At 45.1% G+C, this 22826-nt stretch overlaps 2 protein-coding genes across 2 annotated transcripts in view; one reads left to right on the top strand and one right to left on the bottom strand.

Moving 5' to 3' along the window:
- Positions 1-7228, bottom strand: part of LOC146012947 (protein Hook homolog 2-like) — a 52724-nt gene extending 45496 nt beyond the window's left edge. The window contains exon 1 of the mRNA XM_083151480.1: positions 7067-7228. The gene's annotated coding sequence lies outside the window, so the exon portion shown is untranslated. The remainder of the gene's footprint in view (positions 1-7066) is intronic.
- The window catches only part of TAOK3 (TAO kinase 3), a 212988-nt gene continuing 196435 nt past the window's right edge, over positions 6274-22826 (top strand). Inside the window, exon 1 of the mRNA XM_083151479.1 lies at positions 6274-6825. The gene's annotated coding sequence lies outside the window, so the exon portion shown is untranslated. The remainder of the gene's footprint in view (positions 6826-22826) is intronic.

The following is a 22826-nucleotide window of genomic DNA, read 5'->3' as shown; positions in this document are numbered from 1 at the left end:
TTTATTTATATAGCGCTCTTTCTCCAATAGGACTCAAGGCGCTTAACAGATAGAATGAATGTAATACAGTACAGAAAAGCTGGTACTTGTTTCCTAGCACGGCCACAGCGATTTACATCGGGGTGGTCGTGTCAGAAAAATCGGGTCGATCGCATCGCATGCGATTTGGTCGCATGCGATGCGATCGACGCGACCGACCCGATTTTCGACCCGATTTTTTGATTGAATGAAATGTAAATCGGGTCCCTGGTTTCCCCTGTGAAACCAATATGGAGGTGCGTTCCATCTAACGGAAGTACGTCACCTTATGTATTCCAATTACAGGAACTGTGCGGCACAGCGTATTGCAGCCGTTTCCGGCTAGATGTATGATGATCGCTGGATGCAAATTGCTGCTGCGTACCGCTGAAAGAGCCAGAAATGACGTTTGCGTGTCATTTATGCGGAAATCCATCCCTGTATTATAGCGCTTGCGTGCCAAGCGATAGATCTACCTTTAGGATGTCAGCTGGTTTGTATCATGTTTAATTGTTTGTGGGTATATATACCCCTGTATATGGACATTTTAACATACGCTTCTGACGAAGGAAGTTTTTCCGAAACGCGTTAAGCGTATATTTGGACATCGTGTTTCCTGGCTAAAGGATTGTGGCAGTGGAGTTCCGCGGACTGAGCCCCCCTTGCTGTCCGGATGCAAGAGACCCAGACCAGAGGACTTCACACAGACATCTACTTGCCTGCTGTTTGCCGGGATTACTTTGTCATATGCTTTTATGAAAGTCACCACTTTGTAAGTGCGCTGCCTTATTAAAACCTTTTATACTTGATTGACCTGCACTATGTTGCCTATTATTTCTCCCCCTCATACAGAATAAGGGGAGAAACCGTGGAAGTTGAATCATCCATCCTAATACTTACCTGCCTGTCAATTTCAGATGTGTAATGTATAGGTTTATGTATGGTAATATATCGACTATACTTTGTTATATTCCTTAAATTGGTTACCTTTGAGCGCTATTGCACCTACTCATTCTCTCTCACAGCCATTGTCCTCCAAAAGGTTAGTCTTCCTCCATTGTCTTTCAATTCGACGCCCCCTTTTCTTGAGCTCATTAAGACTGCTGTCAAACCAGGGAGCTTGACGATGTGGTTTGAGACGTTGTACACACGCTGGGGCTATAATATCAATTGCAGCAATTATATTCCTATTATAGTTATGGACTAGGGAACAGGGATCTTCACAAGCTCCCAGTAATGCAGAGAGATCCAGATTTGCTGCAAGAGCCTGTGGAGTCATACCCCTTCTTGGACGATACCTGGTCAGCTCCATTGGCACAGATCTATTTTGAGGGGTTGCAATGTAGAACCAAAGGGAGTGGTGGTCTGACCACGTGACTGGGTTTATTTAAGGTAGGCATGTCCAAACTATGGCCCTCCAGGTGTTGTGAAACTACACGTCCCATCATGCCTTGCCACAGTTTTGCTATTAGAGAATGCTAAAAGTATTGCAAGGCATGCTGGGATGTGTAGTTTCACAACAGCTGGAGGGCCGTAGTTTGGACATGTCTGGTTTAAGGGGTATATGGTGCAGTTCACTACACCCCCTTTTGAGTGACCACACCCACTAGGCACACTTCACTTCAAAATTTCCACTTCGAGCACTGTGTGTGTGTGTGTGTGTTTGTATATATAGATCGGCACTCCCTTTGATGAAGTAAAAGGCTATGTGCCTTGGCAGAAACGTTTCAGGGTCAGACATACCTCAACATCTTTATAGCAACGTACTATCCTGATGACGGGGCATATCTGACCCCCAAACATTGTACTTACTTTAATACATTTGAAATTTGCTAGAGTGCCGGGCCTGAGTTTTTTTCTTTCATACTGGGGGGATTCTCAAACTAGACTCTCTTGGTGTGTGGCATAATGTGTAATGAGCATTACGCTGTGGGGTATAATGTGTAAGGGGCATTACTGTGTGTTGCGAGGCCACACCCTTGCAGTGAGGCTACACACTCATTTTGAAATGGGCGCTATAAAGGTACATGCAAATTATTTATTTTACAATCAAAATGGGGGCAGGGGGGCGCCAGAAATGTTTTTGGCAGAAGGGATCAACATTTTTAGTTACGCCACTGCATCTCAGCATGCCTTGCCATAGTTTTAGCATTCCCTAATAGCAAAACTATAGCAAGGCATGATGGGACTTTCACAACATCTGGAGGGCCATAGTTTGGACATGCCTGCACTAGGGTGTAAAGGGAGAATATAATAGTGTGCCGGGCATAGCAAGGCATCGAGCTCAAAGCATGGCGAGCGCAGCAAACCATGCGAGGGGACACAGTGCACTTTTTCGGTGTCCATGTCGACTGTGTCTACATTAATTTGGTCAACCCAATGACCCATACACTATGTTATACTGTATAAACTGTGTCCTTTATCCAGCTTTAAATTGCAATAATTGTTATTAATCCACAATTGTAGCTATTATATGGCATGCAAGACAAGGATATTAATTTGTAGTTAAAGCACTCCCAAAGCAAGTCTCAGCCCCATAAATGTCAGTCTACCCGCTTGAATACCAATGTGGTGCCAGGACACGACATCCACAGCGGGAGACCTGCAGTTGAATGCAGACGCCTGCCTGGAGACTCATGGAGGATGGTAGTTGGCGGTGTACACGTCTCTCACCTGAGTAACCACTGGCTCCGGCTGGCAGTGCACTGCCTCCCCCCCACTGTGTCCCAGGGCTTGATCCTGGCAACCCGGCTGTGTGCGGCATTATGTTAGCAGGGTCATGCCATGCATAGCCGGGGGAAGGAGGTGGGGCTGGGCAGCAGCTGAAGCTGAGCGCATCGCTGATCTCAGTGCTCAGCTCAGCACTGCATTGTAAGATTTTAATACATTGCAAATACATCAAATATGGCATTATTTATTACCAGTTATTCATATAGCGCACATATATTCTGTAGCGCTTTACAGAGAATATTTGAACATTCACATCAGTCCCTGTGCCACTGGAGATTACAATCTATATTATCTACCACTTGTACATGTACATTTGAGTGGGGACATGGAGGAGTGCCGTGCTGGGGAGGAGGTGGAGGATGCTTACCTCCGTTTTCCTCCGGGCGGCACCCCTTCAGCACTGCGGGTTCGGCGGCGGCAACGGGTCCCAGGCCTGGAGGAACTTGCATCCGAGAGGATGCAAGTTCCTCCAATAGGCTCTCTGCATTTTGAATGGTGCCCAGCACGAGTCAATCAGTGCTCGCGGCTGGGTGGCCAATCAGGAGAGACCGGGGCAAGCCAATCAGGACTCGCCGAATCATAGCTGTACTCCTTCCCAGCGTCTTATAATAGACACTGCAGAGCGGGTGAGCTCAGTTCGTCGGTGGAGAGGGAGCAGTGAGGAGCTCCTGAAGAAGCTCAGCAGCAGAAGAGGAGGTGGTGGAAGAGGCGGCGGTGGTGCCAGAAGTGGCAGAAGACAGTGGAGCAGAGCCAGAAGTGGAAGAAAACCCAGAGGATCGGAGAGTGCTGCAGTACGTGGGAAGCAAAAGAGCTAACGAAGCTCCCTGCTGCAGCCTCTCCCAACAAAACGGTTAGGCCCTGGCCCATCTACGTACCTTTAGCCCCCTAGGCTACCAGGTGTTCGGGCCCCAGGCCCGTGTATGAGATCAGGCCCCGCCGGGCCTGTGCTGCGATAGTCAGGCCCCTCCGGCCTGTGCCCTGCATAAAGGCATCCTCGGGCCTGTGCCCTGTATCTAGGTCTCCTGCCTGTGCCTCTTATCCAGGCCTTCTGCCTGTGCCCTACCATCAGGCCTCCTGCCTGTGCCTTGTATCCAGGAACTCTGCCTGTGCCCTATCTTCAGGCCTCCGGCCTGTACCCTATATTCCGACTCTTCTGCTTGTGCTCCCATGAAGGCCTGTCAGCCATGTTAGGCCTCTTAAGGCCTGTCAGCCATCTTAGCCATCTTAAGGCCTGTCAGCCATCTTAGGCCTCTATTTCAGGCCAACATAGGCCTTTGTCTTCTTATTGATAAGGGGTGAATTTCCGAGACCAGGATTCACTAGGGCAGGCATGCCCAAACTATGGCCCTCCAGCTGTTGTGAAACTACACATCCCAGCATGCCTTGCCACAGTTTTGCTATTAGGGAATGCTAAAACTATGGCAAGGCATGCTGGGATGTGTAGTTTCACAACAGCTCGAGGGCCACAGTTTGGACATGCCTGCACTAAGAAAAAGGGAACGGCTGTGCCCTTCACATTGCCGCGAACAGCTGTTCAGTTCTAGGGAAGGGTCGAATATTTGTAAGTAAACTCACACTGTGAGTGTGTTCTCTGTCACCTAATGTTAATGTCTGTGTGTTTTGACATGTTTAGTGTTGTTTTGGCATATTAGTCAACCAATGTGTGAAGTATTAGTTGCATAATGTTCTAATGTAATCTTAGGTAGGTGTGTGCAGGTTAGTTAGCACTGTGCTAGGAACTGTTATAGGACAGGGAGGTTGTGTTTCCCCTATAGGTGCAGTAGAGCACCCCGTCAAGGTGACAAGAGTTCTGGTGTAAGTACTCTTTGTGTTGTCTGTCTTCCTCCCCCCCCGAGCATCGATCTGGGGCTGCACATGAATGTGTGAGCCCCACAATCAAACACCTCAGCGTGTGAGTGGTACATAGGCAAAACTGGGTGACTGAGGCTCCGGCAGATGATGACCATTCACCCAGCCAGTGAAGGTCACCTATAATTTCCCCTCACTCAACTCTCGGAATGTTAAGGGATTGGAATCACGTTAATTCTGTATTTTGTGTCTATCACCACGGTCAAGGGATATCCGGAGACGAATCCATATCTGGAGGAAAGCCTCTAGTCGCACGGCACCGAGAGCACAAAGGATGAGATCAGCCTTCACATACACAGACATTCTAGGGTTAATTTGATTAATCTAAGAGTATATGTTTGGATTGTAAAAACTGTAAATAAATCAGGGTTGCCGACTTTTACAGTCTCCTCTCCGGGAGAACCCCGCATGGGAGACTGTCAGCATCACTTCTGGGAGCGGGGCCTGATGGAGACATCATCAGTCCCTGCCCCCAGTAATGCAAATCCCGCAATATGTGGGTCTCCGATGAGGGGGTGGGGCTAAATATACACAATTTGCATATTTAACCCCGCCCATTTCACAGAAAAGCCGCGAATCGTGGCAATTTAAAGCTTCTGCAACCAGGTACATGAGGGTCGGAAGGGGATCCGCTGGAATCCGGGAGGGTTGCCCACCTTTCCGGGGAGCCGGGAGGGGGACCCGATTTTTGGGGATCCTCCCGGCCACTCTGGGAGAGTTGGCAACCATGAAATAAATATATCATGTGAGGAAACCAACACAACAAAAGCACTCAACGTGAACGTGCATCAGGATCGAATCTGCAAAAATCTGTGGAAAAAACATTCAATTTTGATTTGATTCTGCTTCTGTGTGTACCCACTGAGTGTACCCACCATTAGAGAGTATAAAAACAACTTGAACTGATGACCTCAGTGCTGTGAGGCATTAATGCTAACCATAACACCATGGGTGCTGCGTGTGGAGACAGAGCTTGCTATAAATACTCCTATTAAATATTAATTTACAAATGGCAACAATATACATAATAAGAATATAAATTGTAGTATTGGTCAGCACTGAGACACAAGTACATTTCCAGAGACAACCTTATAGAACTGGGCACAGAACCTAGGCATTAGGGGCAGTCGATGGATAGCGCAATAAGAGAATGTACAGTAGGTGACCTCATGCAGGATTGCTCCTTCCATGGCTGCACTGTAATAATATGAGTGACAGGCAGAGGGCAGCAGAGCAGAAGGAGAACACATGGCAGGAGTAGGAATCAGGACGGCTGCGCTGCTGTACTACATGACCCAATTTCTTGTTATCCGCCCCCACAGCTTCGCTGTCTGCAGAATGACAATAACCACATGTGCTCCGCCCGTCTATAGCCCATGTAACAAGTTCCCATGTTTCCCTAATCACACACTACAGCGAGCAGTCCCTGATTACGTGTAATATGGTGTAGGCTGTGCTATACAACACTAACCATGACTGCTATGTACTGCACACCGTGACCACGCACCCGTCCCAGCAGGTGACACACGGGTGACTGAGCACGCTGCAAGCTCGCACTGTGCAGCCGGCGCGCACCCTGCCCCTGGCACTTAACGGGTTAACAGATAACCCAATGTGCTATAAATAGCGTAGCTGTTAGCACAGACCCCGGCATGTCACTGAGGGGGAGGAGCCCCCGGCCTCACGTGGTGTCCAAAAATGTAATAACACAAGAAGCACGCACTTCCCTATTCCAAACGGCAAGAGCAATCAAACCCGCAGCCATGTATTGTTAAGGACGAAACCTCCAACACGTTATCGGCGCTTGGCTATTGCTGCCTAGGGAGACTGCTCTCCAAGCGCTGGAGGTTCCATTTTTTTTATTCTCTTTATCAGTAAACTCTCCCCGAGGAGGGATGGGGGCCGCGAGGGGTCAGAAAAGTGGAAGTTGAGTCGTGCGCGGAGCAGTGACAGGAGTGAGAGGCACCTCACGCCAGCCGGAGGCAAAGAGCACCGGGCAATCCCCTGCCCCGACAGGTGTGCCCAACCAGGCACACATACTCCGACACGGGTCCTCCCTCTGCCCTGCACTCAGTCTGACAGGAGTTTCCTCTCCCGGACCTGAGCAGCCGGCTTCCCCGCCCTCATCTATAAGCCGGGACTGGTAGGAGTTTGTCAGCTTGTCACTGCCGGTCGCCGCACAGCCCGGAGCCTCGGACTCCGCAGCAGGTAAGCGATGCCTGCCCCCCATCCCGCTGCTGCCCCTCCTATGTACCTGCTGCTGACCCCTCTCCTGCCTGTGTACCTGCCCCACACGGGTGTTTCCATGTGCCAGTGAGCAGCTGTAATGCTGCCGGACCCCTGTGCCCCTGCCTACGGACACTTTGTATCGGCGTGTGTAGGCGCCCAGGCTGGTATGCAGGGACATGTCCTATAGGGGTGCTTCCTACAGGGGTAACGCTGCTCATACTTCTGTCCTATGGCTCCTGATCGTCATCTGCGCCCGCATCACACTGTGAGGGTGGTACATGCAGTCATGGGGCTGGAAGTGAGACATGTACCATTTATAGACTGAATGAGTCACTCAGGTGCCACCCGCGCTGCTGTCAGCCCTGCACTGTACAGTCATAGCGCGCATCGCCGGGCGCCGGGTATGGTATGTGCCGTAGCGGGGTGTTATTATCACACGCAGCCTCTGACAGCGGGCTGAGCGCTCACTTGGGACCGTGCAGCTGGCAGCCGTGTAAGTAACCTGCACTTCCATTGCAGCCCGGTTACTATTGCGACTTCTACAACTTACAGTGTGAGGTGGGGGTGTGTGCTAGCCTGCAGTCGGGGCATCATGGACACTATAGTATATAGTGACAAGGGTCCAAAGGTCACATACATATTCCGACAGTGACTCCACCATGAGAGTATAAACCCGGGCTCAATAGGCTGCAAGGAAGAGAAAAACAATATTGCTCCGGTCCGGAACAGCAGACCAGGCATTGTGGATATCTCTTTGGGTATGGGTAAAATCCGGAATCGGATAAGACACCGGAATGCCGGACTGGACATCAAACTCTGCATTCCGGAGCTTGTAGTATCCGGTCTGGGGGTGTCCTGTCCGGGGGTGCTCCATCTGATGGGGCTGCTCTCGCACCTGTCACCTGGGAGAGGAGAGGGGGGAGAATACAGCCTCACCGCATGGTCCGGGGGTGTAATAAAAACTGGAACGGTCCAGACCACACGGGGAGGCTGTAATCTCCCCTTCCTCATGTCCCTGGTGTGAGCAATCACAGGCATCCCCCCGGACAAGACACCCCCCGCATGGGACACCCCTCGGACCAGACACTATAAGCTCCGGAATGCAGAGTTTGATGTCTGGTCCGGCGTTCCGGTGTCTTATCCGGGTCCGGTTTTTACTTAGTCCCTATCTCTTTGCTGCGGGCCAGGGTTCGCAGGGCTTATTGTATGTAAGATCCACTTATTTGCTTCTGTATCCTTTTAAACTCCTGTTTTGTGTGACCCATATGCACATTTCTTATTAAAACAGAGTGATGTCCACGTTCTCTCTTCGTATGTGAATGTTCTGACTTGTACATTTCTAGCTATAGTCCTACTATGGAAGTATAATATGTATTTATTGTTAAGCTTCCTGTTGGTCCTCTTTTAATATGAATCTATTCATAAGCAATGCTTTTAAATATTCTCTTTTAATTACAGCTCAATTGGATGCTTCTGTAGAAATCCTCTCCTGAGATTCATTTAATGCCACAGTCCTAGCAGCTAATCTCTTATTATTTGTTATTTACATTAGCCATAACATATGCACCATGCTTAATCTTTCTGGAATCTCTATTCAAACACATTTGACCTCTTTTCAGGTCACACAATTCCATAGGAACAGCAAGTTTTTTTCCACAGTCACCATTTTATTGTCTGTTGACCTGTTTATGGATGTATGATTATATACACTTTATTGTTTGGATCTGGACTTTTGAGTGGTAAAGTCACTTTATATGATCACGGCCTTTGGCGGTGTCTGAATGAGCTTGTGGAGATTTTCTTGAAAATGCAAATTATTTATCAATGTGTGAAGGAGTTAAATAGATTTTCACTTGGTAGCAGAAATCACACTTGGGGATGTGTTAATTTGATGTGTTTTCTGGGAACAGTAGCCTGGTTTAACCATATTTATGTTGCAAGGCTTAAGGTGACATTATTTTAATATTGTTACATTTATTCAACATTCCTTCTTTTTGAAAGCAGATAAACCACATCATTTCACAATTTACTCCTAGATAAAATGCACCAACTAAATACAAACCGTGTTGGCATTGGGGATTGAAGGGGTCACAGAGGGAATGCAGTGGTAGGGGCCTACGTTTAGGGGTTTGGTCAGTCTCCAGAGAGCCAGCCACCACATTTGGTTTGCCTAGCCATTTGAGTGCTTTATTTACTAAGATTGGAGTTGTCGAAGATGGCATGTTGTTCTGGACAATCCATTAGATTCCATCTATTCTAGAAGGGGCTAAATAAAGACGTTTAATCTGATTGGTTGTTATTGGCAACATCCTATCTTGAATAGAACTCCCATCCAAATAAACCACAGTGTATGTCTGGGGCCCCTTGACAAATGTATGGAGTAATGAAATGACAGTGCATGCATGATATTGTACCAGTTTGGTAAGCTTAATGCACTGTAGAGAATACACCATAGTTCTGTGCGGTATAAGGTAATATATGAACAGTACAATGTATAATTCAAGTGCACAGTCTGGCATCTGATCCTCAGAAGAGGAGGGGCCTAGGCAGTGGGGCACACTGGGGGTTTCCCCTGAACACCAGACAAACCCTGAACACACACAATAGTTTTGTATAGCCACAGCACCTACAAATAAATACATTTTCATAGTATATCTTCTCGCACCCAGGTTTCCATAACTGGTTCCTTCATAATGTGTGTCTTTTTTTTTTTTTTTTTTTTTAACTGGACATATTTATGCTGCTTTCACACCGCAAAACCTGTTTTGACCCGGTTTTTGAAACTTTTCTTAAAACCGGTCAAAGCAGGTTAAACCCCTTTCAGACCGCACTTATAAGCTGGTATCTTACATTGCATGCCAATGGTCCCGCTCATTAGATATGCACAGAGCGGGACCAGCTTGTGCTCACTATTGGCTGGGTCCTTAATACCATTTCAGACCCGTTCAGACTACAACAAAAACCGGTCTGAAACGGGTAGGACCATGCTTTTTTTACCGTTTCCAAATACCGTTTTATTGGAAATGGTAAATTCACTATGGACCTTTCAGACCACACATTACCATTTTGAAACTGCAAAATACCAGGTAATATGTTTGGTCTGAAAGGGGCATTAGTTAAAAAAGTTTATTCTGAATAAACAATGTTTATTGTTTATTTGTGCATAACAAAGACACATCCAGACCTAGGGCCTGTAACTATGGATGTGCAACTGATGCCACCACATAGAGCACAGGGGTTCTGTGGGCAACATGGTCACCACCTCACAGCCCATGCTTCTGGCCAGAAGGTTATCTGGAAGACACCTTGCAGCCAGGATCACTGCTGCAGTGCTGCCAGAGCGTTCTTTGGATGCTAGGTGGGGACCCTGCAGTCTGCAGCCAAAAAAGGATGCCCTAAGGCCGTCTTGTTCAGCAGTGCATTTACTGATGCTGCAGGCTGGTCCCCATATGTGCAGCATCACGCAATGTTACAGCTCTGTCTAGAATCCCAAAGGCATTAAGAAGGTTCTGAAGTGATCAGGCCAAAAACACAGCGATATGTATTGGGATTAAAAGTTCCCTATTCAGATTTGTTTTATAGCTCCATGTAAAAAGACAAACTTACCAAATTTGGTAGATAGACATAATTATATTTCTGAACATTGGTTTTCATATGTATAGTGCCATATTGCCCCACTGGCACTCTATGCACACCGATGTCACTATTTAGGTGCCTTTTAGCATACAAATGTTATGAACTCCATGAATTTTCTTTTTGCAATAAGGTAACTGGAACATTTTAACAATAATACATGAGAAAATAGTGAGAATGCTACTTTGCAAACACACAGATATAAAGGTGCGTACATACGGATAGATTTGGCCAACGATCTGGGCGTTCCCGATCGATTGAAACGACCAATCGTTCAAATCGTTCCGTGTGTATGAACGATATATCGAACGATGCGCGTACCCGACGGTCGTTGGTAGAGGTCGCTGATCTTTCCTGCATGCAGAAAGATCAGCGACCAATCGTTAACGATGTGTACCAATCGTTTCATGTGTATGCACGATTTGGTAAGGCTAATTGATTGGGTCCCTCTCCCTCCACCATCGTTAAAGATCAATCTTTCATGTGTAATCGTTTGCTCAATCGTTCATCATTTGTCACCAAATCGTTTGTGCAGGAGGTTCAGAGGAAATCGTTAACGAGATTGAATCGTTGGACAAATCTATCCATGTGTACGCACCTTTAGATAATTTATAGATCTTAACGAGCACTGCACATAGATAACATCTTTCTCAAACCATATGATATTACAGTGCAGTGGATTGTGTGTGTATGTGTATATATATATATATATATATAATCGATATATAGATAGTGTTCCTTCTAGGATTTTGTGCGGGCAGGGCGCCACTGCAAGGGGGCCGACCGGGCCCGCCGATGTCACAGTTGTGGGCGGTCCTGGGCTGCCAACGTCACAAAAGGGCATGCCCGGGCCGCGACATCATGAAAAGGGGTGGGCCCGGCCGCCGCCATCACTAAAGGGGCAGGCCCAGCGCCACCAAAGTTGCTGTGCTGCCGGGGAAGCGCTGGGCATCGCCATCTACGGCTTCCCCGTGCACACCGTTGGGGCAGGCACCCAGGCTCTTTTAGTGGGGCGCTACTAGAGGGGCAGGGCGCATTTTGCCCTTTAAAAATCCGTCAGGGCGCAGTGCCCCGCTGAAACAGTCTAGCGGGAACACTAATATAGATATCTATCTCCGCACAAAGTAAATAGATGTAGTTTCACTTGTTGCTAACAGATGGCAGTGTTTCAGTGACACATGGACACTAGATAAACAACCACCCCTCCTTTTTTTTTTCTTTTCATAATGCTAGATATTTACTTGCATCAAGTTAAAAAGTGCGATCATCTAAACTTTTTTTTTTTTTTTTTTTTAGGGAGCAGTTCTTTACATTTGTCTTTTACATTTGTTCTTAATAGTAAATGCATTCATGGATTCAACTACTTATGCTTCAAGTATGTTGCTTTAATCGGCTACCCTGCATTTTAAGTTGTCTATATACCAGGGAAGCAGCAGTAGATAGCATGTTTCAGGGAATTACTTACACAACAACGTTACCCTTCTCTAATAATCTACTGTGCTTCCGGTTCACTTGTGGGGACTTCATTAATTTTATATCCTTTAGAAAGAGGAAATGCATGAACGCCCTGTAATATTAGCATTGTTTCAGTGATCCACTTTTCCACTCCTCTTGTAACATTTTTTTTCAAGAGAGATGATACTTGAATATTGCTCATTTTTGTTATCCATTAATAAGTGGAATTTATTGCATTTAAGTTTTATCTGCTTATCAGTGTTCTTCCACTCCTTCATTTTACTATGTGGAATATATTTTTATTGCTAATGTCTTAAATTGTCTTGAAGGATGGTGTTTTTTCTCTCTTCCTCTTGTATACATTCACAGATTATTTAATATACTGGTGTCAGTCCCTTTCTTAACTGCATTTAATTTGACTTCCGATTTCAGAGAAATCTTTGTATCTAAGGAAATATCCTAGTCAATGGATACTAGTGTTCCCGCTAGGCTGTTTTAGCGGGGCGCTGCACCCTGCCCGAATTTTACAGGGCAAAATGTGCCCTGCCCTGCTAGCAGCGCCCCGCTAAAACAGCCTGGTGCCTGCCCTGGCTGTGTGCACGGGGAAGCGCAGCGCCGCCTTAGACAGCGATTCACAGCACTTCCCCGGCAGCACGGTAACTTCGGCTGGGCCGGGCATGCCCCCTTAGTGACGGCGGCGGCTGGGCCCGCCCCTTTTCATGACGTTGCGGCCTGGACACGCCCCTTTTGTGATGTCGGCTGCCCGGGACCGCCCACAACTGTGATGTTGGCAGGCCCGGTCCGCCCCCCCTTGCACTGCCCCGTGCAGTGGCGCCCTGCCCCCGTGCAGTGGCGCCCTGCCCCCGTGCAGTGGCGCCCTGCCCGCCCTCCTTTCTAGAGGGAACACTGGATACCGTCAGGCATTATGTCCACATGGTTTAAATATGTAGTAATTCAATTATGGTTAGGCATTAGTTTGGAAGTATGTTAGCGTCAGCATGTTATCTATTGATATTCTTAAAGCCATGTACACATGCATCGATTTTCGATTTTATTTTGCCTAAAGAAGCAAAATCGAATCCTAAACGAAATCGAATGGTTTTTGTGACACTTTCGATATGCATTAGATTTGATGCGCACTCCCGTTTTCACAAAATCGAACAGAAAAATCTACTGTGCAGCCAAGGAAATATCGAATTCAATCTAGTAAATCGAATGTGTACAGTGTACGATGAATGTATATCGAATTCGATATCTAATGCCAAATCGAATGGAAAGATCTAATGCCAGATCTAATAGAAAATCGAATCTAACATCAAATCAAGGTGTGTGTGTACAGGGCTTCAGTGTGCCGACATATCCTACCACACCCCTAAGCAAGATGTAAAAGATACAAACAGAAATTTTGTGGGGAAACTGAACCTGATTTCAGTGAAATGCAGTAAAATGGAGTAGTAGAAACTGGCTGCTGTACAGACCCTGCAGCTGCTTGAGGCAAAGTCTCAGACCAGAAAAGAGAACAAGAACTGGGGTGTGGCTGTGCTGAATTCATAACTTATTTCCTGCTATGCATGCTAGAAGATAAATGCAGAGGGAGTCTTCTGATAATATTGCATGGGTTCTGTAAAGAAGAAATTCACATATACCAAACTGCATTTAGTCACCACTGTTTGATACTGGATTTAAACTGTTCTGTGCTCACCAGGATTGCTTGGGAATTATTTCTAGGCACTGACCACCTGCCTGCATCAGTTGTTAAATGAATGGACTTTAAAAGTCTATTACAATGGTCTACTCCTGCTTTCTGCAGTGCACTACAGTTCAATCGGGTGTGGGTCATTGGGTCAACCACTGAAGGTCGACACATAAAAAGGTTGTATGTAGACACAATCATTATGTTGACATGGGAAGGTTGAACATTTTTGTCCAGAATGTTGAGTAGGAATGTACACGGTATCTGTGCACCACGCCCCCTCGCATAGTACACTATTATACTCTCACTCCATGCCCTAGTGCAGTGATGGCTAACCTTGACACTCCTGCTGTTGTTGAACTACACATCCCAGCATGCTTTGCTACAGTTTTACTATTTGGCCATGCTAAAACTGATGCAGGGCATGCTGGGATGTGTAGTTCAACAACAACTGGAGTGTCAAGGTTAGCAATCACTGCCCTAGTGGATGGTAGGGTATGAAATACCGCCTGTCGGCTTAAAAAAAGTGAAAAACCCCATGTCGCCCTAATCACCCTTTTGACCTATATCCTTGTTGACCTTTTTATGTGTCAAACTTAAGACTATGTTGACCTTCAGAGGTCAACCCAATGCATGTCGACCCGTTCAATGACTTGGAAATGTCTACTCACTCTGTTTACTGAAAATTTTAGGTTTTCTTCTTTTTTTATTTCTGTGTATGCAATACTTTAGTGTCTGTGATATGTATTATTTTGGTACTCTTTACCTAGCACGGCGCCCACGATCTTGATCGTGGGCATCGTGAGGTAAAAAATCGCGTCGGTCGCGTCGTATGTGGGCTAAAGATGCCCGGACGCGACCGACGCGATGTCCACGATTTCCCCATTGAAAACCATGTTAAACATGGACATCGCGTCGGTCGCGTCGCGGCTGGCCATAAATGTGCACGCGATGCCCACGATTTGCCATAGGAATCAATGTTAAAAGGCCCGATGGACACGATTTTCATGTTAAATGGCTGAATGGACCCGATTTTACTATAGGAAACAATGTTAAATGGGCCTTAGAGCCCAAATAGTTACCCTGAACTCTGAAATGGCCCCCCCAATTGTTTACGCCACCCCACGATCAACGTCAACCCGAAGCGTAGCGAGCCCGCGAGGGGCGGCGGTACGCGTCCTCCGACCTTTTCATACCCCCACTATCCACGTCGGCGTGGAGTTGAGAATAGAATAGTGTGGCGAGCGCACGCGGATACCTTCACAGGTAAACGCGTCCCTGCGCGGGCTTCACAGGTGTCCGCGTCGCCATGGACACCTGTGAAGCCCGCGAGGGGACGCGTATAGCTGTGAAGGTATCCGCGTCCCCTCGCTGCGCTCGCCACGCTTCGGGCTCGGTGGCTCGCTGCGCTCGCCACACTATTCTATTCTCAACTCCACGCCGACGTGGATAGTGGGGGTATGAAAAGGTCGTAGGACGCGTACCGCGGGCTCGCTGCGCTCGCCACGCTTCGGGTTGACGTTGATCGTGGGGTGGCGTAAACAATTGGGGGGGCCATTTCAGAGTTCAGGGTAACTATTTGGGCTCTAAGGCCCATTTAACATTGTTTCCTATGGTAAAATCGGGTCCATTGAGGCATTTAACAGTAAAATCGTGTCCATCGGGCCTTTTAACATTGATTCCTATGGCAAATCGGGAGCGTCGCGGGCATCGCGGGTACATTTATGGCCGGCCGCGACGCGACCGACGCGATTTCCATGTTTAACATGGGTTTCAATGGGAAATCGCGGGCATCGCGTCGCGGCCAGACATAAATGTACCCGCGATGCCCGCGATGGGCGCCGTGCTAGGTAAAGAGTACCATTATTTTTATAGTTTTTTTTTTTTTTTTTTTTTTTTTAATCTATTGGTGGAGAGTGTCCCATTATATAACAAGGTGTTTCTTGGAAGTCTAATGTTTACAGTTCCCTTACACAGTGATAGTACAGCATTTTTGGTGTGTACACCACTGCACTAAATGGGGTTGGGAAATGACTGGTATCAGTCTTTGTGTGCAGTCATGTTTTGTTAACAATAATATGCTCCAATGATTTGTTATCTGGAGAAAAGACTGGATCTCATATTATTAACACACCTATCTGAACAATGTTCTTGCCACCCAGCTTTGGGCCTAATTCTTAATCACAAATTTTTATTGTATTTAATTTTTTTTTTTTTTTGTCAAAAGGACCAAACCATGTTGCAGAGAGTGATAAGGTGCCCATACACTAGGGCAATTCTCCTGTGATTTGGTTATTTGTCATCCGATTTTGGCGGATGAAAAGTGCCCAAATCTCATGGGTTTAACATTGTAGCAGGTATTCAATGTGAAATATCGATATGTGCAGCGAATCCTGTTTAGGATTCGCTGCACATTTGCAGGGTTCCGGAGGGCTTTAAGCTGCTAGCCCTCCCTCTCACCCTATTCAACACCTCAGTGGTTCGCTGCCCCTGACGGCAATTTTTTTAATCGCAGGGAGATGGAAGCCTCCCTGCCTACCCCAGAATGTGTGGGGGAGAAGGAAGGTTCCCCGGGAGAGCTGGCAGGGGACACATGTGTAATGAGCAGGATGAGTACACATTCCCCTGCTGGGGAATGTGTATAAAAACAAAAACAAATGAAATGTATGTACATGAATTAAAATAGCATTCCCCTTCACAGTATAAAATTACTGATTTACTCAAAAAAAAACCCTCTCTTTTAAAAGATCACATTCCCGTTCACCTTTAAAAATGTCAAATGCAAAACGGTGAATCATGGCGAAAATCATGCTAAAAACAGTTCTCCATCCTAGCATTGAATACACTCTCGGCGAATCCCAGTGAAAACCCCATTGAATTACACCAGTGAATTGCAGCGAGCATGAAACTGAGAACTGGCCGGCATTCACGGTTTGCTTTCGGTGAACATTGAATAGGGTGAATCAGATTTTCAGTGAAAAATATTCACCGCAAGGAGTGAAAACAGCCCGTTTTGCTGAAAAAAACTGAATCGGGAGCATTGAATACTGGCCTATGTGTGATGTGCCGTCCTGTAAGCATAGCATTGGAGCCAGAAAATAGCACGGTCTGCACTATAGATAAGTAGCCTTCTTGGCTGGGGATTGCATACAATACATCACATGCAAAAGAACTGCATACAGTGTATCATATGCAGTCCCTGCTACCGAGAATGCAGTTCTAGGGGGATCGCAGGCGGCTTCTCCCCTGGGACTGCACCTTTTTAGATTTGGATGATGTATATTCAAGCTGAAATTTGATTTGCAATGTAAAAAAAAAGCAGCCAGTATTTACCCTGCACAGAAACAATAAAACACACAAATCTAACTCTCTGCACATGTTACATCAGCCCCACCTGCAGTGCAGCATGGTTTTTGTCCATTTGAGAAAAAAATGTGCTTTGCAATCATCTGTACTAGACCCATTGTTTCATGTGTGGGTAACCTAATGTTTAGCAAAATCTTTAGCCCTGGCTTTAGTGCTAGAAGGAACACTGGTCAATGTTTCAAAACTATATCTCAGACCTAAATGATCCAACCTGAAGTTTGTGGTTTGTTTTATGGAAAAACTTGTAACTGTATAATTGCTTTAATTTGAAAAGTAAAAATGTATTGTACGTCTTTAATTAGTAAATGTGCGTCTTTCTAGCTTTGGTTTAGGCCAAGTAATGTCTTATGACTACTATACTATGGCCAAATATAATAGGGTGTGAGAATCAGAAAGTTAGAGATTTTGGGAGAGGTTTCCCCATATAATAATAATATATTTTTAAGCAGCAATTAATTATATGGCAAAATCTACCTGGTTTTGCAGTGTAAATTATTGCTGCTTAAATAAAAAAACTCTCACAAAATCTCACTCTATTTCATTTGACCCTATATGTGCTGTGTAAAGTTAGTCTGATACAGTAGTACAGCTCTATAAGTCAAAGTACAAGGGTGGACAAAGTATTATGGAGTTGAAGAGCCAGTAGGATCTTTTAATGAGCCAATGAAGATGCATATTCATTAACTCAATTGACTTTTAAAATGTAGATGCCAGAAGAATGAATTGATTTATTGTTTACCTTTGTGTGACAACCTTCCTCAGCCCTACTCCTTTAAAAAAAAATTATATTCTAGTTCTGACTGGAGCATTTAGGGGTGTATTCAAATGTTTAATCATGCCAACATTAAGTTATTAGTTTATTGCACTAAATATTATTATAACCTGACCAAACCAATGGGCACATTGCAGCTGCCCCCCCCTGGGGTAGAGAGCTAAAATGAGGTTAGCACACCCTGCCGGCAGAAACAATTGAATACCGTCGGCAAGTGTGCATGGGTGCAGGGACGGGCGGAAACAATTGAATCCACCTCTGTGGTTACTACAGTAGATGGCAGCAGTGGTCTCCTCCTAGTAATGTAACCTTGGGGGCACAGCTGACTATTTCAGAAAACAGCCCATATGCTCACGGATGGTGTAATGGTTAGCATTACTACCTCACAGCGCTGAGGTCATGGGTTCAATACCCACCATGACCCTAACTGTGTTTGCGAGGGTTTACTCCGGGTACTCCGGTTTCCTCCCACAATCCAAAAATATACTGGTAGGTCAATTGGCTTCCAACAAAAATTAACCCTAGAATGTCTGTGTGCGTGTGTACATGTGGTAGGGAATAGAGGGGTAGATTTATTATCTGACTATCAGGGGAATATGCGCTATCGCCTTATGACGGGTGATCTATGACACCCACTGAGCGGGTACTTTAACGGCGACGGTGTGGGACAGAAGGCATAGCGCAGCTACAATATTTTGTATTGCGCGCTTGCCTCCTGCCAGATTTATGAACGGTCAGCATCGTTGACTGTTCCGCCGCCTGCAGCTATCGACTTCGACAGCTGCAGCGGCGTTGCCCTATACCTACAGCAGGGACAGCGCTGTCCCTGCTGCTGGCTCTGAGCTGCGCTGGGGATCTCGCGTGTGTAGCGAGATCCCGCACATGCGCAGTCCAGCCGGCCGGGGAGAAGCAGACAGCGCGTCAGTGTTAACTGACACGCTGTCAGCTGGAGGAGGCATCGCCGGCGGGCAAGATCTTAGTAGATCTTGTCGCTCTCCCCTCCTGCTTCGCCTCGCTACTGAGGCGAAGCAAGAAGTGTTATAGCGGCGCTTTTATCGCCGCTATAATAAATGTACCCCATAGATTGTAAGCTCCACTGGGGCAGGGACTGATGTGAATGTTCAATTATACTCTGTAAAGCGCTGCAGAATATGTGTGAGCTATAGAAGAAACTGTAAATAAATAAATATGCTAATCCTGTAAATGTAGTAATTTGCGCAATAAATGGAGGGTTATATTTTTGACACTGCAATTATGTGAAAATAACATGAACAACTGTATACAATACAGGAGTGTTTGTTCAATTTTCCTGCTTACAGATACTTATACTAGTTGCCTAAGTATAATACTATGGATTCTTTTTTGGTTACATTTATTTAGTTAGCCCTAACTTTTTTTCAAATTTAACAAACATCATTCAATTGTAAGTGTATAAGAACTGGTGGTCTAAGCATGAGGGTGTTTATTTTATTTTCTGTTGTGTGGGTTTTTTTTCTGTAATATTTTTGTTTTGGTTTTTAACTTGTACCTTATTGATTCAATATGTAAAATGTCATGTTTAGGTTGTAGAGATCCATTTCTCATTCCCTTACAAGCTAACCTGAAGAATAGACCAGTTTTATATCTAGAACTTGTCTTACTAAATCTATTCTTCCTATGATTACGTATGTGGTACACAACCTAGGGGACGACTCTGCTTAATTATTAAGTAAAATGGTAGTCTTTAGTCCCCCTGGGTCAATTTCCTCCCATACATATTGAGAATGCATGCCTAGCTGTCACTGCAGATCAAGTTGTTTCTCTTTGGTATGCTCCTAAACAGGTTTGACTGCTCACTGAAGTTTAATGAATCTCTTTGTTTCCCATAAGAAATAGGCACACTATCAACAGTAACATATGATGGGTGTCTGTGCCCAAATAAAACTACCAAAATATATTCTCTCTGCTTGCAAAAAATTATTTGCTTTGCTTGTATTGGCCTTATTTGGTTTGCTATAATGATTCTTAGATATACATATTATATAATGTTAAAAATAACCTAGACAGCAAGTGTGTTTTTATTTTTTATTTTATTGTTTTACTAACAAAACTATACAAAATAGTTTTTTTTTTATTTGGGTCCTATAAGTTTACTGCACATTGTTTCTGAGTTACAGATGTGGGATGTCTTCTTTAGAAACCACTTATTTAGAAAATACAAGAATACATAGACAAATTAAAAATGTAATTGCTTAATTTGGGTTTTTTGGTAACAAACAAAAGTGAGACTTTACTATGAGGATCTCAGATGAGGTGATGGTCATTGGCAGAACGGAGAACAATGCAAAGGGGTTTGTAAGGCCTCTTGCACATAGTTTATATTTGGAAGTGTGGTACTCTTTACCTAGCACGGCGCCCACGATTTTGATCGTGGGCATCGCAGGTAAAAAAATCGCGGGCATTGCGGCCATTGAATGCACTAAAAATCGGGTGCGACGCGACCAACGCGATGCCCGCGATTTCCCATAGGGAACAATGTTAAATGTCTCAATTGACCCGATTTTCATGTTCAATGCCTCAATTGACCCGATTTTTCCATAGGAAACAATGTTAAATGGCCCACAGAGCCCAAATAGCCACCCTGAAGTGTGAAATGGCCCCCACAATTGTTAACGCCACCCCACGATCAACGTCAACCCGAAGTGTGGCGGTACGCGTCCTACGACCTTTTCATACCCACACTATCCACGTCGGCTTGGAGTTGAGAATAGAATAGTGTGGCGAGCCACCGAGCCCGAAGCGTGGCGAGCGAACACCTTCACAGGTAAACGCGTCCCTTCGCAGGTATCCGCGTCCCCTCGCGGGGCTCGCCACGCTTCGGGCTCGCTGCGCTCGCCACACTATTCTGTTCTCAACTCCATGCCGACGTGGATAGTGGGGGTATGAAAAGGTCGTAGGACGCGTACCGCCGCCCCTCGCGGGCTTGCTGCGCTCGCCACGCTTCGGGTTCACGTTGATCGTGGGGTGGCGTTAACAATTGTGGGGGCCATTTCACACTTCAGGGTGCCTATTTGGCCTCTGTGGGCCATTTAACATTGTTTCCTATGGAAAAATCGGGTCAATTAAGGCATTGAACAGGAAAATCGGGTCAATTGAGACATTTAACATTGTTCCCTATGGGAAATCGCGGGCATCGCGTCGGTCGCGTCGCACCCGATTTTTTTTAGTGCATTTAATGCCCGCGATGGGTTCCGTGATAAGTAAAGAGTACCGGAAGTGTTATTTGGGAACAAATCAAAAGAAAGTACATTATTTGATCCTTGGAAAAACTTGCACTGAAGGTGAGGCAGATTTAATATATTCAGAGAAATGTAGAGCTGTGAGGAGTTTGCCGTAGAAGATGAACTAAAGTAAAGCCCCCATTACTAAGTGATCTATTGAACGATATCACTTATTTTTCTGCTTCGAAATTATATTGTTTATAATATTGCTTGGGGTGTATGCGCTATATCCTCAACAATGCATGCTCGTGCAGGTTGGTTACAATGCATGTACAGATTACGGAGCACATCGTTGATTAGCGCCGGCAAACGTGTATGCACTTACCGATGCTGGGTCCGCACCGCTGCTGATATCTGCTGGCACACAAGTCATATAGTGTTTACAAGCTTTACAATGTCAAAATAAAGCGGAGTAGTATTTGTTGGTTAAACAGACAGTATTTACCATGTATGTTAAAGTAAATGTATATGCACCCCTTGCATACACAAGGCAAAGTTTCCATGACAATGCCACCTATGTGTCAGCACTAGTGAAGTCACTGTGTGTGTGTGTGTGTGTGTGTGTGTGTGTGTGTGTGTGTGTGTGTAGGTAGATAGATAGATAGATAGATAGATAGATATATAGAGTAGATGGGTTCTGGCACTCGCTAATAGAAGGTAGCTTTGTCCGTTGCCTTCCGTCAATGAAGGAGCAGAGTGCCCCGTCAATAGCAGCAGACGATACGGCGGCACTCGGACAATAAAGACACTCAGAAACAATGCATAGATGCCAACGTTTCAATGAGGTTTACTCATTTTCATCAGGGCAAAGAATACAAAAATCACTCACCAATTTATGTGTTCACCATCACCACGTTTCTGTCCTTAGCCGCGCGGCTGCACACCTGACGCGGCCCCCTTTGATGACGTCACCCAGTGCCCGTCACCAATTTTAAAAAACTTTTAAGTGGCTGTCAAAATACAAACATGAAATACTTAATGCATGGTTATATATAGAGAGAGAGAGAGAGAGAGAGAGATATAGAAATGTACAGAATAACCCCTTTAATGCGCTATTAAATGAGCAGCAACTCTATGGGCCAAATGTAATAGGGTGAGAGTTTCAGAAAGTGAGAGATTTTGGGAGAGTTTTCCCATGTTTTTTAAAGCAGCAATCAATTACATGGCAAAATCAACCTGGTTTAGCAGTGCAATTGATTGCTCCTTTAAAAAACATGGGGAAACCCTCCCAAAATCTCTCACTTTCTGAAACTCTCACCCTATTACATTTGGCCCTATATATTCCCCCTGTCAATAGGGAAAAGGAAAATGGATAGCACAAGAGATAGAGTGCGCTAAAGTTTCAGTTGTAAAACCTCCACCACCAAAAAGATCTTTTACCACTGTAAAATGCAGGCTGTACGGTTTTAAACAAATTTAATAAAAAAAAGTACAATATAAAATACAATAAAAACCTTTTTTTCATTCGTTTGACATGATTGAAGTACAGCAGAGGAGAAACACACCTCTTGTTTCTCCTCTGCTGTACTTCAATCATGTCAAACGAATGAAAAAAAGGTTTTTATTGTATTTTATATTGTACTTTTTTATTAAATTTGTTTAAAACTGTACAGCCTGCATTTTACAGTGGTAAAAGATCTTTTTGGTGGTGGAGGTTTTACAACTGAAACTTTAGCGCACTCTATCTCTTGTGCTCTATATCTATATATATATATATATATATATATATATATATATATATATATATCTTTATTTTTTATTTATTTTTACTATATTATTTTAAATTTTTTTTTAAAATAAA

The sequence above is a fragment of the Crinia signifera genome, chromosome 1 (genome assembly GCF_055691185.1).
Source record: "Crinia signifera chromosome 1, ASM5569118v1, whole genome shotgun sequence".
NCBI classification, from domain to species: domain Eukaryota; kingdom Metazoa; phylum Chordata; class Amphibia; order Anura; family Myobatrachidae; genus Crinia; species Crinia signifera.
The sequence above is the reverse complement of the archived record's forward strand: the minus strand, read 5'-3'. Positions and strand labels throughout refer to the sequence as shown.